The following is a 20,482-nucleotide window of genomic DNA, read 5'->3' on the forward strand; positions in this document are numbered from 1 at the left end:
GATCATTGTCTTAGCCGTGTGCGGTGACCCCCTCCACCATAATCCACCTCGGTCATATCATCGTAGTGCTTCGGCGAAGCCCTGCGTCGGTAGCTTCATCATCACCATCATCACGCCGTCATGCTGACGAAGCTCTCCCTCGACACTCGGCTGGATCGAGAGTTCGTGGGACGTCAGCGAGCTAAACGTGTGCAGATCACGGAGGTGCCATACTTTCGGTACTAGGATCGGTCGGATCATGAAGACGTACGACTACATCAACCGCGTTGGCATAACGCTTCCGCTTTCAGTCTACGAGGGTACGTAGACAACACTCTCCCCTCCCGTTGCTATGCATCACCTAGATGGATCTTGCGTGTGCGTAGGAATTTTTTTGAAATTACTGCGTTCCCCAAAAGTGGCACCCGAGCCAGGTCTATGCGTAGATGTTATATGCACGAGTAGAACACATAGAGTTGTGGGCGATAATAGTCATACTGCTTACCAGCATGTCATACTTTGATTCGGCGGTATTGTTGGATGAAGCGGCCCGGACCGACATTACGCGTACGCTTACGCGAGACTGGTTCTATCGACGTGCTTCGCACACAGGTGTCTGGCGGGTGTCAATTTCTCCAACTTTAGTTGAATCGAGTGTGGGTACGCCTGGTCCTTGTTGAAGGTTAAAACAGCACGCTTGATGAAAAATCATTGTGGTTTTGATGCGTAAGTAAGAACGGTTCTTGCTCAGCCCGTAGCAGCCACGTAAAACTTGCAACAACAAAGTAGAGGATGTCTAACTTGTTTTTGCAGGGCATGTTGTGATGTGATATGGTCAAGACATGATGCTAAATTTTATTGTATGAGATGATCATGTTTTGTAACAGAGTTATCGGCAACTGGCAGGAGCCATATGGTTGTCGCTTTATTGTATGAAATGCAATCGCCATGTAATTGCTTTACTTTATCACTAAGCGGTAGCGATAGTCGTAGAAGCAATAGTTGGCGAGATGACAACGATGCTTCGATGGAGATCAAGGTGTCAAGCCGGTGACGATGGTAATCATGATGGTGCTTTGGAGATGGAGATCATAGGCACAAGATGATGATGACCATATCATATCACTTATATTGATTGCATCTGTTGTTTATCCTTTATGCATCTTATTTTTCTTAGTTCGGCGGTAGCATTATAAGATAATCTCTCACTAAATTTCAAGGTACAAGTGTTCTCCCTAAGTATGCACCATTGTGAAAGTTCGTCGTGCCGAGACACCACGTGATGATCGGGTGTGATAAGCTCTACGTTCACATACAACGGGTGCAAGCTAGTTTTGCACAAGCAGAATACTCGGGTTAAACTTGACGAGCCTAGCATATGCAGATATGGCCTCAGAACACTGAGACCGAAAGGTCGAGCGTGAATCATATAGTAGATATGATCAACATAGTGGTGTTCACCATTGAAAACTACTCCATCTCACGTGATGATCGGACATGGTTTAGTTGATTTGGATCACGTGATCACTTAGATGATTAGAGGGATGTCTATCTAAGTGGGACTTCTTAAGTAATTTGATTAATTGAACTTTAATTTATCATAAACTTAGTACCTGATAGTATTTTGCATGTCTATGTTGTTGTAGATAGATGGCCCGTGTTGTTGTTCCGTTGAATTTTAATGCGTTCCTAGAGAAAGCTAAGTTGAAAGATGATGGTAGCAACTACACGGACTGGGTCCGTAACTTGAGGATTATCCTCATTGCTGCACAGAAGAATTACATCCTGGAAGCACCGCTAGGTGCCAAACCCGCTGCAGGAGCAACGCCAGATGTTATGAACGTCTGGCAGAGCAAAGCTGATGACTACTCGATAGTTCAGTGTGCTATGCTTTAAGGCTTAGAACCGGGACTTCAACGATGTTTTGAACGTCATGGAGCATATGAGATGTTCCAGGAGTTGAAGTTAATATTTCAAGTAAATGCCCGGATTGAGAGATATGAAGTCTTCAATAAGTTCTACAGCTGCAAAATGGAGGAGAATAGTTCTGTCAGTGAGCATATACTCAAAATGTCTGGGTATAACAATCACTTGATTCAACTGGGAGTTAATCTTCCTGATGATAGTGTCATTGACAGAATTCTTCAATCACTGCCACCAAGCTACAAGAGCTTCGTGATGAACTATAATATGCAAGGGATGGCTAAGACAATTCCCGAGATCTTCGCAATGCTAAAAACTGCGGAGGTAGAAATCAAGAAAGAGCATCAAGTGTTGATGCTCAACAAGACCACAAGTTTCAAGAAAAAGGGTAAAGGGAAGAAGGGGAACTTCAAGAAGAACAGCAAGCAAGTTTCTGCTCAAGTGAAGAAGCCCAAGTCTGAACCTAAGCCTGAGACTGAGTGCTTCTACTGCAAAGGGACTGGTCACTGGAAGCGGAACTGCCCCAAGTATTTGGCGGATAAGAAGGATGGCAAGGTGAACAAAGGTATATGTGATATACATGTTATTGATGTGTACCTTACTAATGCTCGCAGTAGTACCTGGGTATTTGATACTGGTTCTGTTGCTAATATTTGCAACTCGAAACAGGGACTACGGATTAAGCGAAGATTGGCTAAGGACGAGGTGACGATGCGCGTGGGAAATGGTTCCAAAGTCGATGCGATCGCAGTCGGCATGCTACCTCTACATCTACCTTCGGGATTAGTTTTAGACCTGAATAATTGTTATTTGGTGCCAGCGTTAAGCATGAACATTATATCTGGATCTTGTTTGACGCGAGACGGTTATTCATTTAAATCAGAGAATAATGGTTGTTCTATTTATATGAGTAAAATCTTTTATGGTCGTGCACCCTTGAAGAGTGGTCTATTTTTGTTGAATCTCGATAGTAGTGACACACATATTCATAATATTGAAGCCAAAAGATGCAGAGTCGATAATGATAGTGCAACTTATTTGTGGCACTGCTGTTTAGGTCATATTGGTGTAAAGCGCATGAAGAAACTCCATTCTGATGGACTTCTGGAATCACTTGATTATGAATCACTTGGTACTTGCGAACCATGCCTCATGGGCAAGATGACTAAAACTACGTTCTCCGGAACAATGGAGCGAGCAACAGATTTGTTGGAAATCATACATACTGATGTATGTGGTCCGATGAATATTGAGGCTCGCGGTGGGTATCGTTATTTTCTCACCTTCACAGATGATTTGAGAAGATATGGGTATATCTACTTAATGAAACATAAGTCTGAAACATTTGAAAAGTTCAAAGAATTTCAGAGTGAAGTGGAAAATCATTGTAACAAGAAAATAAATTTCTACAATCTGATCATGGAGGAGAATATTTGAGTTACGAGTTTGGTCTTCATTTGAAACAATGCGGAATAGTTTCGCAACTCACGCCACCCGGAACACCACAATGTAATGGTGTGTACGAACGTCGTAATCATACTTCACTAGATATGGTGCGATCTATGATGTCTCTTACTGATTTACCGCTATAGTTTTGGGGTTATGATTTAGAGATGGCTGCATTCACGTTAAATAGGGCACCATCTAAATCCATTGAGACGACACCTTATGAACTGTGGTTTAGCAAGAAACTCAAGTTGTCGTTTCTTAAAGTTTGGGGCTGTGATGCTTATGTGAAAAAGCTTCAACCTAATAAGCTCGAACCCAAATCGGAGAAATGTGTCTTCATAGGATACCCAAAGGAGACTGTTGGGTACACCTTCTATCATAGATCCGAAGGCAAGACATTCGTTGCTAAGAATGGATCCTTTCTAGAGAAGGAGTTTCTCTCGAAAGAAGTGAGTGGGAGGAAAGTAGAACTTGATGAGGTAACTGTACCTGCTCCCTTATTGGAAAGTAGTTCATCACAGAAATCAGTTCCTGTGACTCCTACACCAATTAGTGAGGAAGCTAACGATGATCATATAACTTTAGATCAAGTTACTACTGAACCTCGTAGGTCAACCAGAGTAAGATCCGCACCAGAGTGGTACGGTAATCCGATTATGGAGGTCATGTTACTTGACCATGACGAACCTATGAACTATGAGGAAGCGATGATGAGCCCAGATTCCGTGAAATGGCTTGAGGCCATGAAATCTGAGATGGGATCCATGTATGAGAACCAAGTGTGGACTTTGGTTGACTTGCCCGATGATCGGCAAGCCATAGAGAATAAATGGATCTTCAAGAAGAAGACTGACGCTGACGGTAATGTTACTGTCTACAAAGCTCGACTTGTTGCAAAAGGTTTTCAACAAAGTTCAAGGAGTTGACTACGATGAGACCTTCTCACCCGTAGCGATGCTTAAGTCCGTCCGAATCATGTTAGCAATTGCTGCATTTTATGATTATGAAATTTGGCAAATGGATGTAAAGAATGCATTCCTGAATGGATTTCTGGAAGAAGAGTTGTATATGATGCAACCCGAAGGTTTTATCAATCCAAAGGATGCTAAAAAGTGTGCAAGCTCTAGCGATCCATTTATGGACTGGTGCAAGCATCTCGGAGTTGGAATAAACATTTTGATAGTGTGATCAAAGCATATGGTTTTAGACAGACTTTTGGAGAAGCCTGTATTTACAAGAAAGTGAGTGGGAGCTCTGTAGCATTTCTAATATTATATGTGGATGACATATTGTTGATTGGAAATGATATAGAATTTCTGGATAGCATAAAAGGATACTTGAACAAGAGTTTTTCAATGAAAGACCTCGGTGAAGCTGCTTATATATTGGGCATCAAGATCTATAGAGATAGATCAAGACGCTTAATTGGACTTTCACAAAGCACATACCTTGATAAAGTTTTGAAGAAGTTCAAAATGGATCAAGCAAAGAAAGGGTTCTTGCCTGTGTTACAAGGTGTGAAGTTGAGTCAGACTCAATGCCCGACCACTGCAGAAGATAGAGAAAAAAATGAAGGTCATTCCCTATGCTTCAGCCATAGGTTCTATCATGTATGCAATGCTGTGTAACAGACCTGATGTGTGCCTTGCTATTAGTTTAGCAGGGAGGTACCAAAGTAATCCAGGAGTGGATCACTGGACAGCGGTCAAGAACATCCTGAAATACCTGAAAAGGACTAAGGATATGTTTCTCGTTTATGGAGGTGACAAAGAGCTTGTCGTAAATGGTTACGTCGATGCAAGCTTTGACACTGATCCGGATGACTCTAAGTCACAAACCGGATACGTATTTATATTGAACGGTGGAGCCGTCAGTTGGTGCAGTTCTAAGCAAAGCGTCGTGGCGGGATCTACGTGTGAAGCAGAGTACATAGCTGCTTCGGAAGCAGCAAATGAAGGAGTCTGGATGAAGGAGTTCATATCCAATCTAGGTGTCATACCTAGTGCATCGGGTCCAATGAAAATCTTTTGTGACAATACTGGTGCAATTGCCTTGGCAAAGGAATCCAGATTTCACAAGAGAACCAAGCACATCAAGAGACGCTTCAATTCCATCCGCGATCAAGTCAAGGAGGGAGACATAGAGATTTGCAAGATACATACGGATCTGAATGTTGCAGACCTGTTGACTAAGCCTCTCTCACGAGCAAAACATGATCAGCACCAAGACTCCTTGTGTGTTAGAATCATTACTGTGTAACCTAGATTATTGACTCTAGTGCAAGTGGGAGACTGAAGGAAATATGCCCTAGAGGCAATAATAAAGTTGTTATTTACATTTCCTTATATCATGATAATTGTTTATTATTCATGCTAGAATTGTATTAACCGGAAACTTAGTACATGTGTGAATACATAGACAAACAGAGTGTCACTAGTATGCCTCTACTTGACTAGCTCGTTGAATCAAAGATGGTTAAGTTTCCTAGCCATAGACATGAATTGTCATTTGATTAACGGGATCACATCATTAGAGAATGATGTGATTGACTTGACCCATTCCGTTAGCTTAGCACTTGATCGTTTAGTATGTTGCTATTGCTTTCTTCATGACTTATACATGTTCCTATGACTATGAGATTATGCAACTCCCGAATACCGGAGGAACACTTTGTGTGCTATCAAACGTCACAATGTAACTGGGTGATTATAAAGATGCTCTACAGGTGTCTCCAATGGTGTTTGTTGAGTTGGCATAGATCGAGATTAGGATTTGTCACTCCGATTGTCGGAGAGGTATCACTGGGCCCTCTCGATAATGCACATCACTATAAGCCTTGCAAGCAATGTGACTAATGAGTTAGTTGCGGGATGATGTATTACGGAAAAAGTAAAGAGACTTGCCGGTAACGAGATTGAACTAGGTATTGAGATATCGACGATCGAATCTCGGGCAAGTAACATACCGATGATAAAGGGAACAATGTATGTTGTTATGCGGTTTGACCGATAAATATCTTTGTAGAATATATAGGAACCAATATGAGCATCCAGGTTCCGCTATTGGTTATTGACCGGAGATAAGTCTCGGTCATGTCTACATAGTTCTCGAACCCGTAGGGTCCGCACGCTTAATGTTCTGTGACGATCGGTATTATGAGTTTTTGTGTTTTGATGTACCGATGGTTGTTCGGAGTCCCGGATGTGATCACAGACATGACAAGGAGTCTCAAAATAGTCGAGACATAAAGATCGATATATTGGATGGCTATATTTGGACATCAGAATGGTTCTTGGTGAGTTCGGGCATTTACCGGAGTACCGGGAGGTTACCGGAACCCCCTGGGGAGTGTGTGGGCCTTAGAGGGAGAGAGGAGGAGGCGGCCTAGGAGGGGGCGCCCCCCCCCCCCAAGCCCAATCCGAATTGGGAGGGGGGCCAGCCCCCCTTTCCTTCCTCCCTCTCTCCTCCTTCCTTCCTCTCCTACTCCTACCTGGAAGGGGGAATCCTACTCCCGGTGGGAGTAGGACTCCCCTAGGGCACGCCATAGAGAGGGCCGGCCCTCCCCCTCCTCCACTCCTTTACATACGGGGCAGGGGGCACCCGATAGACACACAAGTTGATCATTGTCTTAGCCATGTGCGGTGCCCCTCTCCACCATAATCCACCTCGGTCATATCGTCGTAGTGCTTAGGCGAAGCCCTGCGCCGGTAGCTTCATCATCACCGTCATCACGCCATCGTGCTGATGAAGCTCTCCCTCAACACTCAGCTGGATCGAGAGTTCGTGGGACGTCACCGAGTTGAACGTGTGTAGATTGCGGAGGTGCCGTACTTTCGGTACTAGGATCGGTCGGATCGTGAAGACGTACGACTACATCAACCGCGTTGTCATAACGCTTCCGCTTTCGGTCTACGAGGGTACGTAGACAACACTCTCCCCTCTCGTTGCTATGCATCACCTAGATGGATCTTGCGTGTGCGTAGGAAATTTTTTGAAAGTACTGTGTTCCCCAACAGTCGCTGCCAACATCCGCACTCCGCCCCGCGCCCATGCTATGCGTCTCCAAGTCCAGGAACTGCCATCCCACCTCCTTAATGACGCGCCCGCTCTTATTCTACCATGAATGAAGCACCTCGAGCTTGTCGCCGTCTGCCTCTCAAACCGTAACATGGACCGCCTGCTCCGTGGCTGTACTGCACTCGATTACCTTCGTCTTCAGGCGATCAATGGGTTGAGTACCTTCCACATCACCTCCATGACTCTCTGGACTATTTATGTGTGTTGCTGGTGCGGCAGGAAGACATCACAAGATGTGTACCACGGTATGGTCAATGAGGACACACCTGCACTTGAGAGATTACTTGTAGTTGATCAAGAAGGTCCAACAAGAATCAATGTCATTTCTGCGCCAAAATTGACAGTGGTGGGCTACTCGTCTGACAAATACTCTGAACTTGTTATTGGATCCACACCCATTCAGGTACAATGGCCGCCTTCTACCTCTCCTTCTACAAATTAACATTATTTCTAATTTTGAAGATGTTTGTTCGACTGTCATTCAGAAAATGATTCCGACAAGCTTGACCCCAAAACTGCGCACAGTGAAGGTCTTGGCACTAGAATCTATCGGCCCCAACCTGGAGCAAGTTGTCAGTTTCCTGAGATGCTTTCCGTGCCTGGAGAAGCTATATATCTAGGTGATGTTCCTTTCCTGTTAAATGTTAACCATAAGGGAGTTCAATTTGTGACACCTTTTTCCAAGTTTACAATGACAATGTACTACGATTTCTGAAGGATTCTTTTGGAGGATTTCAGTACATACATGTCCCCCCCCCATATTGGTTGCTTGATCCATATGGTTACAATCAATAAACATTTCTCCTTTGGATTCATCTGTACTAGTTTTCATAGGGAACTTTTCATCCACTCCAACCTCTTGTGAAGAAGGCTACATTTTTCTAGAATGTAATCAAATGCCCATGTTAATCATGTCAGATCGAAGATGGCATGTTAGTGCATTTTACAAATCCTGCAAACCAAATAGGCCTATAGTAATGTTCAAAACTGCATGTAGGCACTAACACTTTTTCTTCTTTTGCAGATAAGATTAGGCCCAGTGGTGGATAATGTGATACAATATAACAATCACGTCGAATGCCTAGATCTGCATCTCTTAGCAATTACTTTGAACTCCTATCGAGGGACCTTACCGGAGATTATATTCGCCAGGTCCTTTGTTCCCAGAGCAAGGGTGCTGAAGGAAATCAGGTTTGCCCTACATTTATTTCGCAAAAATGAATGGTTTGTTGATTAGGGCCGGCGCCTGCGGCATAATGGAATAGGCTCCAAAAATGTTGAATTTCATTTTGGAACTTCAGATGACAGAGTAATCGGAAGTCATCGTGTCAACCCCATACACGACTTCTCAGTGGCTATCCCCTTTGCAAGAATTGTGAGGTTTCGAAACCAGACTTAGACGTGGTAATATTAGTTTGAACCTCTCTGATATCCATGTTCAGCGGATCAGCGCGAGCGTTTGCAGCTGATGAGCTGAATTTCATTTCTAATATCAGTTTGAACCTTGTAATCTTTGAATTTGAGCCATATAACTCTGGAATTTGAACCTTGTAATATTTCAAGCTTTTGTGGTACAATCGTTGAAATGGCATCGTATGAGACTCGTATATTGGTAGCACTATTTTGACCTTAATATGCAATGGTCTTAGATTTTATTAACCATTCTCGAATTTGTTTACCTTGTCGATCTCACAGCACACGATCTGTATAGCTAACTCGACTGCGATCTTCGACATTATTGCACACAATTGATTTCTTCCACCGTGTGTCATGTACAGCGCAGAATTAATTATCGCACTCGAGTGTCGATCATCACCCTTCTATGTAACTTTGACCTCATCACCCACGGGTAAACTTATGACCGAAGTCATTCCACACACTTCATTTTTACAAAGCTTTTTGACAATAAACGCCCACGATTTGTCCCTCTTCTAGCCGATGTGCGGCCAAACTAGCCGGGCGGGAAGCTTGCGCGGTAAACAGCGCGGTAGCGCGGGAACAGGCTCCCCGACGATACATTTGGTGCCTCTTCGAGCCCACGGGTGTCGTGCGGTGTTGTCAAGCGTGCACTGGAATCCTCCACTATGAATGTCGTGACAAGACGTGACGATTACAGGCCGGCTGGCCCCCATTTATTACAGCGGCCATTTAACCCTTGTGTCTCTTCAACCTTTCGATCGCGCTCCACCATTGCAAGAAGCACACCCACCACGAGAAATTCTTAGAGGGTATCCTGCGCGGCTCCAATGGCGCTCCGAGCGGCTGCCGACGACGAGCAGCAGTTCACCATGCGTGCCGTGGTGGACACCCAAAGAAGGTTCATGGACCTCTCAGTGGTGTACACCAACGACCCGGTTTGGGTGGAGCACTCCATCCAGATCATGGAGTTGTTGCTTGCCGAGGAGAAGTACAAGGTGATCGGGTTCGACCTCGAGTACACCCATGCTCGTGCCGGGTCTCGTCCCAAGGTCGTCATCGCCTAGATGTGCGTGCGCCACCACGTTCTCGTCTACCACTACTGCATGGCCACAAGGCCTTGTGAGCGTTTCTCCAGGTTTGTCAACAGCTCCCACTAGATGTTCGCTACGGTGGACATCACCAACGATCTTGTCAACATCCAGGGCCAATACAAGATCTGGGCAGCAAGGAGCATGAGAAGGACTCACTGGTTCACCTCGCCGAGGCCATCATCGACCCCTACTACAGAGACATGAAGGATTTGTGCAACAAGGACAAGCGTGCCTGGCACTCGGCCTAGATGGAGAAACTTGACAAAGCTCACGTCGTGTACGCGGCCAAGGAGGCGTACACGAGCTACGACATGTACAGGCGGATCGTTGACATGAGGAAGTGCCTCCTTCCCCAAAACAGCCAGGGATCCAGTCGAAAGCAGAGCAATGGCAAGCGTCGTCGCAACAATAAGTAGATGATTAGATCCTCGTTTCTCCTAGTTTAGTATGCATGTAATTGCTTACTTTGGTGTGTGAAAATGTTATGTGTCTATTCACTTGTGTAATTGTATGCTTAATTTGGTTATGCAATGCTGTCTTTTTAAGTATATATGTTGATGCTCTGTAGACAAAGCATAGATGTTGTGCCGACAAAGAAAATCACATCGCACACGGAATAAACAATGGAACCCGTCGGTGATGTTTTCATCAATCACTCACAATTGTATACCAGCAATCGTTTGCTCACAACACACACGGCTTGTTAGCAGCAATCGTTTGTCTTGTTATCGGTCTTCGCACACGTTTCCGATTACAGACCTGTTTGCCACATATCACACACATCTTGTTAAGTTGAATCATTTATGTTCTCTTGTCTCAACACAAACAATTCATCCGAGTGAACCGCATGCTGTATATCGCACACACCTTGATTTGGCTGACCGTTTCTTTTGTGTTGCCTAATCACAGACAGTTCATCCGAGTGAACCGTATGATGTACATCGCACACACCTTCATCTGGCTGCCCGTTTCTTTTGTTCCTCCTCATCACAAACAGTTAATTGAACTGAACCGTATGCCCTGCATCGCACACGTAACTAAAATCTGAACCGTGTTTGATGCATCCTCCATCGCAAACGATTTGCACCTTTTTGACGGGTTTTTTACACCACCGTTTGCGATTATTGCATCGCACACAGTTTCGTCGAAGGGTCTCTGGTCATAGTGTCGCGTTAGCAGCATCCTGCAGTAGTGCATCATCAAAAATCGCACGAGAGGGACCACAAAACTAGCACCGCCTCCATGCGGCTGAAAAATGATGTACGTTGGAAGGGGTGATGTGTGTTTTCAATATCGAATAACGTACAATTTATATGTGGCGCTTGCCTCTCAATACAGACAACCACCATGAAAGCCAGGTAATTAAGGACGAGATACGCAGGGTACAGTGTCAGTCCAACCCACCAATCCGAGCGTGTGGGAGGGAATCCTGACAATGCATGAGCTCGAACTTTGCTCGAATGACATGTGATGGTGACCAGCCCTAACACGAAGTAGGAGGAATCCATTCATGGCCACACATACCCCTCGTTATCAGTCAAAGGGATGATATATATACACCCGGGGAGCCCACAGATATGTGTGTCATCACAAAAAATCGCACAAGGGCGACGTGTCGATCAGAAGACCCCCTATACATTGCATGCGGCACGAAAATATGTATGGGTGGTGTGTGATGTGTTTAAAACCCCAATGCACAACTTTGATGGGGCACCAACTACATTACAAACCGAACACCGTACCCGACCCCAAGCCAGGTTCAATATGTACGATGTCAGTTCCCCAACTTTGAGACGCGGGGGGGGGGTGTCATCCAACACATGTGCTCAAACTTTATTTGGTCTAACATGGCACACATAGCAATAGGAAACCGTCATGGTCAAACCCTTCTCGTATGTTGGGTCAAAGGGGTAGATTGTGTGGGGGGCCTCATTATCGGTCAAGCATGATATATATAGACCTCGGGGAGCCCACAGATATGTGCAGCGTCTATAAACCGCACAAGGGAGATGTGCTCGATCAGAGCACCCCCTATATATACTCTGCATGCGGCCCGAAAAAATGTATGGGTCTGGTGTGTGATTTGTTCAAATCCCGAGTGTTCAGATCCCTCAAGAAGCCTCGTGGTTCTGATAGGGAAATGTGTCCCGCTTGTGGGCGAAACGACAATCGCTGCCTCTTTTCACCTTATATTTTTTTTCTACAGGCAACATGGAACGACAGCATATCCGTGTTGAAATTTAAAATTATTCAGAGTTCATTTGTCATTTTATACATTAATTGAGTTTCATAGGCATTTAATGCCCATAATTCAAATTTGAACTACAAATACATGCTCCAGTTCACCAACATATCTAGAAAAATCATACATGTGTCCTTGGGTGCATGTTTAGGTCCCATGCAAGGAATGGGAATGAATTACAATCGTATCGACATCCTGGCTCGTCCTCAAACATTGGGAGTCTCAATTTTAAATCCCCGTAAATCCAAAACTCACCAGAAAATTATGAAAGTTGGCATGGTGTCACGTCATGGCACACATATGTCGTAGTAAAAAAATTGTCTAATTTGGGCCAAGCTTTATTACAAACCAGAGCCTCTTGCAAGAACCCTCGTGGTTTTGATAGGGAAATGTGTCCCCTTGTGGGCGAAATGATAATCGCTCCCTCTTCTCGCCTTGTATTTTCTTCTACACGGAACATGGAACAACGAAAGATTCACGCTGAACTTTGAAATTATTCAGAGTTCATTTGACCTCTTTTATACATTAATTGAGTATTATAGGCATTTAATGTCCATAATTCAAATCCGAACTACAAATACATGCTCCAGTGCACAAAAATTGCTAGAAAAATCATACATGTGTCCTTGGGTGCATGTTTAGGTCCCATGGAAGGAATGGGAATGAATTCAACCATCTCGGCGTCCTAGCTCGGCCTCTAACATTGCGAATCTCGGTTTTAAATCTCCGGAAATCCAAAACTCACCAGAAAATCATGAAACTTGGCATGGTGTCACGACATGGCACATATATGTCGTGGTAAACAAATTTTCCAATTTGGGTCAAGCTATATTACAAGCCTCTTACAAGCCGGAGCTTCTCGCATCCCTCGTGGTTCCAGTAGGGAAACATGCCCCTCTTCTGGTCAAAAATATAATCGCTGCCTCTTCTCGCCTTGTATATTGTTTTCTATAGGCAACATAGAATAACAGGAGTGTCGTGCTGAAATTTGAAACTGTTCATGGTTCGTTTGGCCATTTTATATATTAATTGAGTTTTCTAGGCATTTAATATAATTCATAATTCAAATTTGAACTACAAGCACATACTCTAGTGAAGCAAAATGGGTGAAAAATCATACATGTGTTATTGGGTGCATGTTTAGGTTTCACTGAAGGAATGAGAATGAATTACAAACGTCTCGTCGTCCTAATACATTGAGAATCTCGGTTTTTAAATCCCAGTAAATCGAAAACTCATCCAAAAACATGAAACTTGGCATGGTTTCATGACATGGCACATATATGCAGTGGTAAAAAAATCGTCCAGTTTGAGACAAGGCGCAGACATTAATAGCCAACAAGTCCTTTTGAAACAAATAGCTGACACATTTTTTTAGTTTAAATAGCTGACACATTAATTTCGCAAACGGTTGTATTATATGAACCGTGTGTGTTCCCGTAACCATTTAAGTGCGGCCACGAGTCCCTCTTTTCTTATGGGATAGTACTACCTCGGCCCTCATTCATTGGTCATCTTTGTATTTTGTGCCAAAATTTAACCATACTCGGTGGCGTGCATGCAGCTGTTTGATTAGACGGGGCGAGCGCGAGAAGTCCGCCGTGCAGGCTCGACGGATGCGTGCAAGCAGTCCGCCGTGCAGGCTCGACGGGATGCGTGCGAGCAGTCTGCCGCACAGGCTCGACGGGATGCGTGCGAGCAGTCCGCCGCGCAGGCTTGACGGGACGCGTGCGACCTGTCCACCTCACAGGCTCGACGGGACACGTGTGAGCAGCCAAGGCCACACATGCTCACCGGGAAGCGAGCTCTTTGACCTCCATCCACCAGACGCCCGCAACGCTCACAACTTCTCCATTAATGGCAGCCGAGCCACTGTTTAACACGCGGTTAATTAAAGCACCTGGACGAAGGGTGTTTGCTTGTGATCCCATGGCCCTGCTCAATGTTAGCATTTTCTTTGTTCATGTTTTCAACTTGTATTCCGGATAATTTAAAATGCCACATAGCGCAACAGATAATACGACAACAAATAAAATGGCAACGGATAATACGACGATAAATTTACAATGGTGCGGATAATAATTGTCTTACATATTTTGGATAATTTAAAATGCCACATGCGGCAAAGCCCAGAAGACACGGGGGCAAGAGAAGAAGGAAATCGCAGACAATGATCTGGGTCGGTATCACACACATCTTGTTAAGTTGAACCGTTTCTGTTGTGTTCCCTAATCGAAAACAGTTCGTCCGAATAAACCGTATGTCGTATATCACACACACCTTGATCTGGCTAACCGTTTCTGTTGTGTTCCCTAATCGAAAACAATTCGTCCGAATGAACCGTATGTTGTATATCCCACACACCTTTATATAGCCACCCATTCTGTTGTTCTGCCACATCGCAAATAGTTCTTAAGGATTAACCGTTTGTCCCGCATCGCACACGCAACTGTAATATGAACCGTGTTTGATGTATTCGCCATCGCAAATGTTTTGCATCCTATTTTACGGGTTTTTTACATCACCGTTTGCAATTAATGCATTACACACAATTTCGTCAAAGGGTCTCTGATCATAGTGTCGCGTTAGGAGCATCCTACAGTAGTGCCATGAGGACTAAACATCTTGCTATCTAAACCTATTTGTTTGCTTGATGTCCATGTTATAGTCAATGCTTATTGAGATGACACAAATGGAGTAACCTATCGGTTGTGAATGTTTTTTAAGAGAGCAATTACTCCTTATACACATGAGTGTTTTTTTCTATCCTTAGACAACAAATAATGATTGTACTCCTTATAGGAATAAACAAGAGTATCATCAGCAGATTACAATAAACAAGAGTAAACAGATAATAGATAAACATTTAGTGGATCTTATTTGTGTTCTTATAGGAATAAAAAGGAGTGTCAATCAGCAGATTACAATAAACAAGAGTAAACAGAGGAGTAATGATTGTAAGAGAACAGGAGTAGGAGAACCCTTTTTTTGTTTGTGTCCTTATACAAGACAACACATTGTCCACAATGTTGTTTATTTATCATCAAATTATGATTATTAAGAGACAATTGATGATAATGATTATGAGGATAAACACACCGAATAGAGGAATTAGTTGTATTGATGCCACAATATGCCACCAAATAGATTATGTGGTACTCTATGAGAAAAAATGATGCATATATAGATTATGTGCTTTTTTCTGCTCCATGAATCATTCATACTCCATCTACTGGTGATTATGAGTATTCTCTAAACATATACAGATGGTGTAGATGTCCTTAGTGACAGTACATGTAACACCCCCAGTGTAAGCTACAGTAATCACACACTAATGGTGCCATGTCATTGTAATTAATTTGCTAAACCACACTTTGGTCCAAATCAAGTTCAAATTCTAAATTTAAAACAAAGCCAAAAAAATATTTCTTCAAACTTCAAAACTAAAATGTTCATAGTGTGGCAAATATCCATAGTCAATTATGATGGAGAAAACAACTTTTTATGAAGTGTTTAAATGCCCTATAATAATTGAAACAGGGGCAAAACAATAATTTAATTGCTTTTAAATTATAAAAATACTAAACTATTTTATTTTGGTGCCAAACTTTTTGTGGTAGTAGCCTATTTTAAAATATTAATTTACGTGCAAATTTCATATTTTATAAAACTAAATCTGATTTAAAAGAAATAGAAAACAGAAACAATTAAAAGAAAATGGAAAAGAAAGGAAAAAGAAAAAGATTGAGAGGCTCACTGTTGGACTGGGCCGCAAGTGCACAGTGCACAGCCCAACCCAACACCGGCCACCCCCCCCCCTCCCTTCCTACTGCTCCTCCATGGCTTGCTGGCCACACGTGAGCCGGCCGTGGCCGTGGATGGACACGTGCCGGCCATCTGGTGGCTCCCCGGCGACTTGAAGACGCTCACGCCTCCCCCTTGACGCCCTGAAACCCTAGCCCCTCTCCTCCATCCCCCCATGCTCCCCTCTCGCCTCTCCCCTCCTCTAGATCTGTGGCGCCCGACCGCCCATCGCCATGGCCGCCCTCACCTGCGCGCCCGCCGTCGCCCCCGCGCCCTAAGGAGGCGTCCACAAGCTCCCCCGTCACCCTCCTCGTCGCCCTCGACCACGAGTCCAAGCCGGGGAGCACTACAGCGTCCCCCCCCCCCGACCTCATCCCCACCTTCGGTCGCCGCCACGGCCGCCGTGTCATCCAGCGCTCTGGCAGGCTCCCGACGCGCTCGAGCTCGCCACCAGCCACCCCCCGGTGAGCCTACGCCACCCCATGTTTCCCTTCCGTTTTCGGCGTTGTAGGTCTCCGTCTGCGTCGCCATCCTCCGGCCAGCCGCGTTCACCGCGCCGACCGCCCCATCGCTCCCTACCCTCGCCCATGTGCCCGCGGTGCTTTGGCCCCGTCTGTTCGCGCACGCCCGCAGCTCTCGGACGCGCGCCCGCAGTCCCCTCGTGCACTGACCACCCCGTCGCTCCCTGCCCTCGCCCGTGTGCCAGCAGCGCTCTAGCCCCTTGTGTCCGCGCACGCCCGCAGCTCTCGGACGTGCGCCCGCAGTCCCCTCATGTGCTCTCTCGCGTGCTCGCACCCAAGTTCGCTTCGACCGCCATTGCGCGACACCGCCGACGCCGTTCCGGCCAGCCCCCGCACCCGCTACTGCTCCAGACCGACGTGCACTGCTGCCCCCGTCCAGTAGTCGCTCTCGGCTGATCGTCAGCGGAGCGGCGAGTCCGGCGACCCACCGCTGCCCTCTGTAACCATCGCCGGCGTGCCATCGCGTGGGTCACTGATACGTCTCCATCGTATCTACTTTTCCAAACACTTTTGCTCTTGTTTTGGACTCTAATTTGCATGATTTGAATGAAACTAACCCAGACTGACGTTGTTTTCAGCAGAACTACCATGGTGTTGTTTTTGTGCAGAAATAAAAGTTCTCGAAATTAGACGAAACTTTTTGGAGAATTGTTTTGGAAATAATAAAAATTACTGGAACCAAGACCCACTGGAGGGGGCCCAGCTGGTGGGTAGTGGGGCCAACGAGGCCCCTCTGACCCTAATTCCAACTCTATAAAATCCTATTTTTACAGAGAGAAAAAGGAGACAGATGCCTCCGCCGACGACTACTACTACCCCGACGGAGCCTACTACTATGTGGAGACGGGCGACGACCAGGAGTAGTAAGGAGGCTCACAGGTAGGAGGCCTTGCCTTTTCGATCGTTGTTGATGTTTGTGCTAGCCTTCTTAAGGCAGACCTGTTTACTTATGTCTGTACTCAGATATTGCTGCTTCCGCTAACTCATTTGTATTCGAGCCCTCGAGACCCCTGGCTTGTAATATAAAGCTTGTATTATTTTAATTTATGTCTAGAGTTGTGTTGTGATATCTTCATGTGAGTCTCTGGTCTTGATCGTACACATTTGCATGTATGATTAGTGTACGATTGAATCGGGGGCTTCACAGTACATGACCATTAAATCTTGGTCTTGCAACTGTGATTAAGAATATGACCTTGCTGATATTGTTCTTGTTGTGCACAATGCGCATGGGATCTTGTTCTTCAGGTAGGAGGTAATAGGTTTTGTTCCTCTTTGTTATATGGAACACTTCTCATCATTGTGCACTATATTCTACATATTAATGAAGGAAGGCATAACATTTGCTATTGTTGTTTGATCAATCATTGAAATGCAGAACCTGAGCCCTTCAATCTTGTTTTCTGGTTTTAGAGAGGGCTTGAGGCTGCTTGTGTGGTGCCTTATTTCGCCCCATTTGAACCTTCTTTGCAATGTAGGATAGGGGATATCCAAAGACCTAGCTAGCGCCCTCAACACAGAACTTTTTTTGAGAGGAATCGAGTGTATCCTTGAGGGACCAAGGTTTGCCCTCTTTCTACCACACCGCCCTTCCCTTTATTGAAAACATCAACCTCTTCCCCTCTTGCAAGCTTGTCATTTGCCTACTTCCATATCCTTTCAACAGTTCTGAGCCTTGTGTTCAAAAGATCAACTACATGTTCTTTGTCTTTCTTCTCAATTTCCTTGTCCTTGCTCAGTGCTTTCAATGTAATATATGCTGCAAATTCGTGAGTATCTGGTAGATCTTGTCTCTATGGCTACCCAACACCTGCAAAGATACATGACTAGCTAGTTAGATGCACAACTTCCTTAAATAAATGAATTTGTGAGTATAAGAATCTTTGAATAATCCTTAAATTTTAGATGCATAGCTAAGCATATACCTAGTGGAGTATATGAATAGCTAGCTTCCCTAATACATGTAGGTGTTGAATTTATTTTATGGATGGCTAGGAGCATGCGATGTACTCCACTAGGTATATGAATAGCTAGCTTCCCTAAATACATGTAGGTGTTGAATTTATTTTATGGATAGCTAGGAGTATGTGATGTACTCCACTAGGTATATGAATAGCTAGGAGTATATGAAACAAGTCTACTCTGAATAGCTAGGTATATGAATAGCTAGGAGTACATAGCTTCCCTAGTGGAGTATGCGATGTACTCCATTAGGTATATGTGGAGTAGGAGTATATGAAACAAGTCTGAATATTGCGGTAAGTATACTCTGGATATTGCAAAAACAACATGAACCATATGAGTAATTTTGAATATGGGCATATTCAGACTGTTTCTAATACTATAAAAGTATACTCTGAATATTCAGACTGTTTAAATGTGAAATGCATGATTAAAACTGTTTAACCAAAAGGTTGTTTCTGCTGCTGAACCAAATATCCATATTGCATTTGACATTGTTTAAACAGTATGAATATACTCTGCATGGTTAAAATTGTTCATATGTAAACAAACTAAATGTTCAAATTACCAAATCAACCATGCAATATTCAAATGACCAAATGTTCATATGGTTAATGCAATATTCAAATGTCAACTGAACCTTGCAACATTTGCAATATTTGGTTATATTCTGGACCAAATGTCAAATGAAGTAATGAACCATGCATTTGCAATATTCATACTGTGAATATTGCATTTGAAACTTGTTTAAATGGTTTTAACGACACATTTGGTTTAAATGCAATATTCAAATGACATTTAAATAGTCTGTTTAAATGTCAAATGAACCAAAATTCATGGTTATACTCTCAATTTGAATGACAAGTTTACTGAATTTTTACAAATTCATTTGTCATTACTGCACTCTTGAACCATGGAAGGAGTATTTACTGGAATATTTTGGAAAAATACCTGCAGGTTCATCCTAGGCATGGGCTTGCCGCTGGTTACTGCTGCTGGTGTTCATGGCTGCCATTGCTACTGGTTACTGCATTGCAGGTATGTGATGCTATTGCTGCTATCTTGTACTCCTGCTTTACTAATTTACTGCTGGCAAGTACTGCTGCTGCTTTTTGGACCACTGATTTACTGTTGGCTGCACTTCCAGAGCAAGATGTGCCAAATCCTGCCGCTTGAAACTACATTGATTTACTACCAATTTGAGTACTCCCGCTGCTTACTGTGTTTGCTGTTGCGGGTTAAACTGCTACTCCTGGTTGAAACTGATTGAAACTGGTGGCTGATAAGTATTGTTGGTTGCTAATTGTGTACCGCTGATTGAAACTGATTGTTAAGTACTGATGGTTGAAACTGTTGCTTGATCGATCACAAGAGTATGAATTCACTGATTGCTATGTACTCTACTGGATTTTGACAGGAATAGCAAAATTCTCTACTGAATTTTGACAGCAGCAACAAAATTCTCTCTATTGAATTATGTCTGGTTGATCAATCACAGGAGTATCAAAATGCTTTCTGCTGAACTTTGTGTGAATTTTCTCTGCCAAATTCACAGGGGTATGAAGTATCTATGGAGAGCAAATTCTCTTGCGCTGCAGAATTTTCTTTGCTAAATTCACATGAGTATGGAGTGTTTGCTCTTGCGCTGAACATGGAGGTGCTTGCTCAGGCGCTGGAGAGCTTGCGCGGCACTAGAGAGCTAGCGCAGGAGACAATGGGAAGATGAGGAGAAGGAGAGCTGGCGATGGAGATGACTGAGATGAGAAGGAGAAGGTGCGTTGACCTAGGGTGCAACCTGGGTTGGTCACCAGCCGGCTGCCGCATGTGGGGAGGACAACGGGGTCGCGTCCGCCCGCTCGGGAGAGGACGGAATTTTGTGAATTGTTGTGGTGGAGTTTTCTGTTAAGATTTTGAATATGTGAGGATTTTTTGTCAATTTGCCATTGCATAGGCTCTGCAGCTATTAATTTGAGCCGGAGGGAATATTATTTATGGACCGTGCTAACTTCCACACG

The sequence above is a fragment of the Triticum aestivum genome, chromosome 5D (genome assembly GCF_018294505.1).
Source record: "Triticum aestivum cultivar Chinese Spring chromosome 5D, IWGSC CS RefSeq v2.1, whole genome shotgun sequence".
NCBI lineage: Eukaryota > Viridiplantae > Streptophyta > Magnoliopsida > Poales > Poaceae > Triticum > Triticum aestivum.